General features: G+C 34.3%; 1 pseudogene; it reads left to right on the top strand.

Annotated features, from left to right (window-relative positions):
* The first annotated feature begins 6,755 nt into the window (after positions 1 to 6,755).
* LOC111514651 (translocon-associated protein subunit delta-like) lies at positions 6,756 to 7,261 on the top strand (annotated as a pseudogene).
* Positions 7,262 to 7,555: the final 294 nt, after the last annotated feature.

The following is a 7,555-nucleotide window of genomic DNA, read 5'->3' as shown; positions in this document are numbered from 1 at the left end:
ACATTTCTCTGCATCGAGTTTCAATCTATTGCTGCTGCACGAAGCATCAAGAAGTTCTAATTGAGATTGAAGATTTACAGATTCACCTACGTCCTTAATTACAGAAAATAATTTTAGATCACCTGAAAAATATAATCACTCACAAGCTAAACTTTCAGTTAATCATTAATGAATGATACAAACAAAGGAGGACGTGGGTTGGTGCCCTGAGGCACACCGAAAGAAGCTAGATATGTTCTGGATTTATAACCGCTATTCTTTGGTTTGTCACATTAAGTTTCGGTCTAAACCACTAGTTATAATATTTTTTTACTAACCCAAAACTTCAGGTTTTCAACTTCGAAACCGACGATATTCAATGCAATCTTTGAATCTATTTTCCCGCTTGGGGGTAGAAATTCCTGATTCCCTTTCTTGATGGTTATTTACGCTATACAAAGAACCTACCTGCATATTTCAAGATTATAGATTCAGTAACTTCGGCTGTACGCTAATAGAAGAGTGTCAGTCAATAAATAGGTACCCACTTATACAATACTAGCTATTTCCCGCTTTACGCATTTATAATATTAGTAGGAGTAGGATTAGAAGGATTACTAATGTATTTCATTATAATCATTTCTGTTTTTTTGCTGGTGCTATTCAATATTGTATAAGTGGGTACCTATCGATTGACTGACACTTTTATATTAATGTACAGCCGAAACTACTGAACTTAGAATCTTGAAATATGCAGGTAGGTTCTTTGTATAGCGTAAATAAGCATCAAGAAAGGGAATCAGGAACATCCATCCGCAAGGGGGGAATAGAGGTTTGAAGATTGTATTGAATTTCGTCACTTTTGAAGTTGTAAACCTGAAATTTTGGGTAAATAATAAATATTTTATCTTTTACGCAACTTAATGTGACAAACCAAATTCTACGCGGGCGAGGCCGCGGTCAAACACTAGTATTTTATACATTTCAGTTATTTTCTTAATATCTTCAAGAATTGCATTTTCACCTTGATAAATACTTTGATATTCATAGTGATTTGTTTGTATATATGTTTGTGTTTTTATATGTTTTAACTCGTGTGATGTTGATGATTAAAATAATGTTTGACTGACTCATTCTATATCACTTCGTGATCAATGAGGATTTAGTAAATATATTATTAGTATTATATATATATAATTGGTTAGTAATATCCATTTTTTTCTTTTTTCGTCCAAAATCAAATGGATAGCGAAAATTTGTCGTAAATTCATTATTTCAACCTGCCAATATAGTTCATCGCTTTAGAAGGTTCAAAGCCTGATTACCATGATTTTTATATATTTCAAGCGATGATTTACATCAAGAGATCATTCCATAGGTATAACTGCGTTTGCATCGAACATGTTTTTAGATGCTCAACTCTGACTTACTGAAACAAACACCAGAAACATTCATCTTTTTCACGTCTATCTAGTAAAATATCCCGAAATATTATTTTTAGCTGAAGTATTTATATTCCGCACTAAAGGCCTAATCCATCATTCAACCCATCAGAAAAATATTCGACCGAGATAGGCCGCTCTAAAACCTGACAGATTAATTGCTGAACTGAAAATTTCACAAATAAACAGGTAGTTCACAGTCTGGTTGAATGAACTCGAACAAAAAAATGGGTACGCCTCATCAGAGGGAACTTCAGGAAGTTTTATTGTTATGCCCAATGAGAAGGTGGAAAATAAAAAACGGGTTTATGGACTCCCGAATTGAGCTATAAAACGAGTTATTGGCATTAACTTTGCAACATTTATGAAACTTTATGGCTTCCAACTTGAAATAATGCCATATTTGTAAACGAAATGATCCAAGCCGAGATAACTTGGTCTGGATTTTTTAGGTCTAACGAGAAATGAAAGTAAAGCAATAAAAATGCCTTGGTTTGAAAAAAACGGAATGTTGATTATAGAAAACAGAAAAACACAGGTTATCTACAGTTCAGCCTTTCTAAGTAGAAATATTATGCGCGCTTGACTTGGAGACTAAGCTAGTGAATGCATGACGAGAGTATTACGAAAAGTGTGATCTGGAGAGGCGAACGGAAGTTGAGAGAGAGTGATAAGTTAGTGGAGATACAAAGAGAGCGAGAGAGAGAGAGTTACGTTTCGAATATTACTGTAGGGTCAAGAGAGAGAGAGGTGCGAGCACACATTTACGGTCAAGTAGGATCTGATGAATAAGGAGGAAACTATCATACGTTGCCACTAATGTGAGCAGGAGATTTCAATGTTAATTTCGCGTCCGGAGATGGACAACTCGTGGTAAACTTTCTACAAGATAAATTAGAACTACAAATGAATAATAACCGTAATGAGCCTACCACAAGACTTAGAACAACAATCGATGCAGTTTTCTCTAGATATGTTTCTAATTATCATTACAAAACATATATTTCTCATTTCTCATACCATAAGCCAATTGTCTGGGTCTTACAATCTGCCACAGTAATTAGTAATGTATCCGATAATGGAAATAAAAAATATATATTCCAAAATGTTAATTTATCAATGGAAACCCAAAATGAAGTTAAATATTTGTAGAAGATTAATATATTGATACCGATTTCGAATAGGAAAAATTCAATGCTCTGGCACACCATAATATTAAATTGAACTCAAAAAAGTGACGTAATCAGGAGGTGATCTATTCTCAGAACTAGCAACTGAAAGTTAAAGGCCAAGTTATCTCATGATGACTTTCGCCAGGATTGCACAAAAGAACATAGTTAGTGCTGATTCCAGAGCTGAAGTCAGACTTTTTGTACCAGCTTTAGTTTTTGAGGTATACAAAAAGTTATTCTCAAGAGAAATATTTGAAATATCAACAATCATTAGAAAAACAAGCATTATTTACTAAAAAATTTTCTTTTATAGGATTTTCTTGCTTGACTTGGTTCACAATTGCTATTTGTAATGCTCCAGCAGTAGTCCGCCATCCAGGTGGACATCCTAGTAACCCTGGTCCTGCTCCTCTACAGTTAGAATATCTTGATGAAACCGTTTCCCCTATTCTTTACTCAGATCAAAAAGATTTTCTAGAGAATGGTATGAATGCCTGTATGGGAGTTGTATGTAGATTCTCATATTACATCCAAGCTGCTGGAAGTGCGACAATATGTTTTCAACGATGTCTCAGAAAATTCTGTGCAATCCTAACGAATTCGTTCGGGGCATCTTTTTCAAAATCACTCACATAACTGAAAACTTTCATTTCCGATGGTCCACAAATGAGACGGTTGATACCTTCTCATTTGTGGACCGGTTTTTAGTTTCTCTGTGCCTTATATTATGAAACTGTTCAAAGCTGTATTTGAAACAATCACCATTCCTATTCATAGCGTTAACAAATTGTTTTATGAGCCATAGTTTGATATGCAGAGGAGGCAGTATTATGCGATCTCTAGGTATTAGTGGTTCATTAATCACATTCAGTTGCTCGGGAACCATAACTTCCCTGGAAGGCCAGTCTTTTCAAACCCAATGCTGAGACTTAGCTCTGCTGTACCACAGACAAATAAAACAAGGATATTTTGTATGGCCTCCTTGTTTCCGAGCAGAAATTTCATATTTTTAGATCTACACACATGAGCCACTTGTTTTCGTGGTATTTGATTTTCCACATAACATAAGACACAGTAACATATTCTTATTTGACTTTAGTTGAATGTGATGTATGTGCCAACCTTCATAAGAAATATGTCTAATCTCAGTCAATTCAATTTCATTAAAAAAATCAATTAGAACATCCAGTATGCTCAATATCGAACTTTTCGACACATTCGGATAAACTGAAACGATGTTCAGTGAACATCATTCCTGATATTAATCAATTCAGTAAATTCATAAACTGAAATGTATGTATATAGATATAGTTATAGGATACTTAATAACAATACAATATAACCTTATAAACTGCCATCGTTGATTATCATTAACACAAATACTCAGGTTCTTACACAAAACTGTTTAAAACCCTTTTTGTCCCAGCGGTATCACCGCGACATCACCTTTTCAAAAATCTTTTCCGAGAGTCCCAGCGGTTTCCTTGTGAAACCACATGTATTACGTGTTGCATACAGACATTTTCTTCATATATAAACTGTAACAGTTGAATACACCAACATTCAAGCATCCGAATATGGTTATGTGTAGATCAGTGTCAGTTTGAACGTCACTGAAAAGTTATACCATTGTTGTGATTGGAATATTTGTAAAATATGTCGGGTATATTATTTTCATTATGATTCTCTCATCAATACTAGATCACAGTAGTATGTTTTGTATAGAAAGTAATCTATATTTAGTAAATTATGAGTATAGAATGATTTACATGGGTGGCTTCAATTGTAGCTACTGGGACTCATATGATTTTGTTTCAGGTGGTAAATTCAATTATTTTGATTTGGAGAGTTTGACAGAAGAAGAAGTGAATGAATTATATGAAAGTATTCCTTCCGATGTTGAATCGACTGCAGGTGGTGATACGGAAGATCTGATCTGATTTCGAAAACGATATGTCACAGTTACTCCCAACGGCAACTGCAGCTGATGATATTGAAAATTTTGTGGCTGACAGGGATGAAGTTATTCATAGTGACTCTGTAACTTATAATGATGAGTTCAGCAGCGATGGCGAACGACCTCTAGCATACTTTTGTGATTCTTTTTGGACCAAAAATATTCCCAGTGAATCGATTGTAAAATTTACTAATCACTCAGGACCCGTCAATATTACTGATAATTTTGTCCTGCCTGTTGAATTCTTTCTGTGTTTGTTTCCAGAAGATTTATTTGATGAAATATTTTTCCAAAGCAATTTATATGCAACTCAGAAATTAGGTGGTGCATCAAATTTTTTGCCAATAACTAAAACTGAAATGAAAGTTTTCATTGGAATTAATATTTTGATGGGAATAAAAAAATAACCATCTATAAAAGGCTACTGGTTGTCAAATATAGAGCCGAGAGATTTTTACATTTCCAGTAAAATATCTAGAAATAGATTTTTCCCAATTTTGAGCACATTACATCTATCAGACAATATAAATGAAAAGAAAAGAGGAGAGCCAGGCTATGATAAGCTTTTCAAGATTAGACCTCTTCTGAATAAGTTATCAGAAACTTTCAGTCAATACTACAAACCTACTGAGAATCAATCGATCGATGAATCGATGATCCGATTCAAAGGGAGATCTTCCCTCCGTCAGCACATCCCTTTGAAGCCTATAAAACGTGGGTATAAAGTATGGGTTCGAGCCAATGAGTCTGGATATATATCACAATTTGAGATATATACGGGTGAAATTGGAGACAAATCTGAGAAAGACTTAGGAAAGCGGGTTGTCATGAATTTATCTGAATGCTTGAAAGACAGTTACGCAAAATTATATTTTGATAATTATTTTAATTCTTTATCACTCATGAGTGAATTGAAAAAATCTAATATTTAAGGATGTGGTACAGTTCGTAAGGATAGGAAAGGATTACCTAGTGAATTTCTAGCAGATAAAAGCACTGACTAGAGGACAATTTGACTGGAGAAGCAACAACAAAAATGTGGAAAGATAAGGAAGCAATATATTTTCTTAGTAATTTCCACAATCCACAAGATATTACAACGGTGAATCGCAGGCAAAGAGATGGAACTCTTAAAGAAGTGATTTGTCCACTGTTGGTGAAGGATTATAATAAGCATATGGGATATGTAGATAAAGCGGATATGCTCAGATCCTGTTACGAAATAAGCAGAAAAAGCAAACGATGGTACATGCGCATTTTTTGGCATTTTGTAGAAGTTGCTCTCGTAAATTCTTTTATCTTATTCACAGAAAGAAGTGAAGGACAAAAAATGAAATTGAAAGACTTTAGGCTGGCTGTCTTGCGTGGGCTTATAGGAATTGGAGATACCAGAAAAGAAAGAGCGCTGAAGCAAGTTGTATTAAATTCAAAAGGCATGTTCCAGTCGAGACGAGATTGACCTCAGCTCAGCAGATGCCGATTCATGGAAAGTCACGCCACTGTGCACATTGCAGCTGAAAAAAAGAACCACATAGAAGCCGATGGCAATGTTCTACTTGTGACGTAGGACTTTGCATAAATGACAAAAAAAAACTGCTTCGTTTCGTTCCATTAGATGTGACCCAGTGGTTTCACCGTGAAACCACCCTACTTTTGAAAAAACAATTTTTTGGAAAAATAAAATTTATTGAGTTTGTTTCATGATCTACTATTATGAAAGTTTTCAATAAATGTTTATAAAAATAGTTCTGAAATCTTAATTTGGGGCTCAAAGGGTTAAAAACTATAAGCTTTAATAATTTTTGAACAGAGAAAAATAAATTGGAATTTGATGTTTCTTGTCTACCTGTTCGAACGGTACTCTTTACAGTCGTAATGGTCTGTGAGGGTATTGGTAAAAAAGTGATAATAATAAATTGGTTTAAGCACCAGCCCTTGTTTTTTTCGCTACTAATTTTCAGGAAAGATAACACTTTGGAAAACCAGGTAATGTATAAATCATCACTCCCAATATTTATAATCAAAAATATTTTTTCTCTGAAAGTACAGCGCAATTGAGTATTCAAAGAATTATCTTTTTTTTTGGCATGTTATCGGTTGTCATTAGTTACGTTTACATTGATATAGTAGTGTAGTTGTAGTCCATCCACTCATTAAACCAACCGTTTCTTTGTAGACAAAAGTCTATTTATCAGTTACTTCTTTGTATAAACAACAAAAATGCCACACTTTTTATTGTTAATTACGTATTTGATAAGTTTTTTTGCTAGTTTACGTTCAAGTTGTTCCAACCCAGAGGATAACTTCAACATCATTCACAACACTAGATGCCACAATAGTCTCCAATATTGCTTATATTTCTGAAATTACTCTGAAATGCAGTTCTGGCGTGGTTGGCATTGGATGCAAATATATCACCAGTTTCTATTGTAGGATCAAACCAGTACCAAGTGAGCTGAATTGAGGAACCCAAAACAGAACGAAAAGGTGAACGCTTGTTGGGACTATTTAATGAAGATGGTCACACTGCATACCGGAAAGCAATTCCAGCGAAAGAAAATGTTTCAGCCGTACCTGCTCTAATCACTGTTGTTGTGAACTATCCAGGAGCGTTTATTGGCCCATGGTTGAAGTCTGAAGTCATCACCACGATTCTATCCCTTGTTATTGCTTATTTTGTTCTACTATCAAGATCCAAAGTTGTTTCATGAATTTTTTAACTAGACTACATAGTTATAATTGTTATTTTTCAGAAAATATTTATATCCTATAATTTCAAAATTGACACATTTCATTCTCATCAGTTTCTGTATAAAGAAAAACCCCAGTTGATTATAACAATAAAAGAATTATCACACTTCGTCAATTATAAATATGGCTTCTAATCAAAGCAAGCCCGAAAACAAAACACTAAAACTAATTAAAGCCGTAAGTACATACCAGTAGTGATTAGCGATGTTGTTGATTGAAAGCGTTATTAGGGCATATGCTTGTTAGTATGCGGA

The sequence above is a fragment of the Leptinotarsa decemlineata genome, unplaced genomic scaffold (assembly GCF_025532065.1).
Source record: "Leptinotarsa decemlineata unplaced genomic scaffold, Ldec_3_MD MMD2_tig00002082_RagTag_RagTag, whole genome shotgun sequence".
Taxonomy (NCBI): Eukaryota; Metazoa; Arthropoda; class Insecta; order Coleoptera; family Chrysomelidae; genus Leptinotarsa; species Leptinotarsa decemlineata.
The sequence above is the reverse complement of the archived record's forward strand: the minus strand, read 5'-3'. Positions and strand labels throughout refer to the sequence as shown.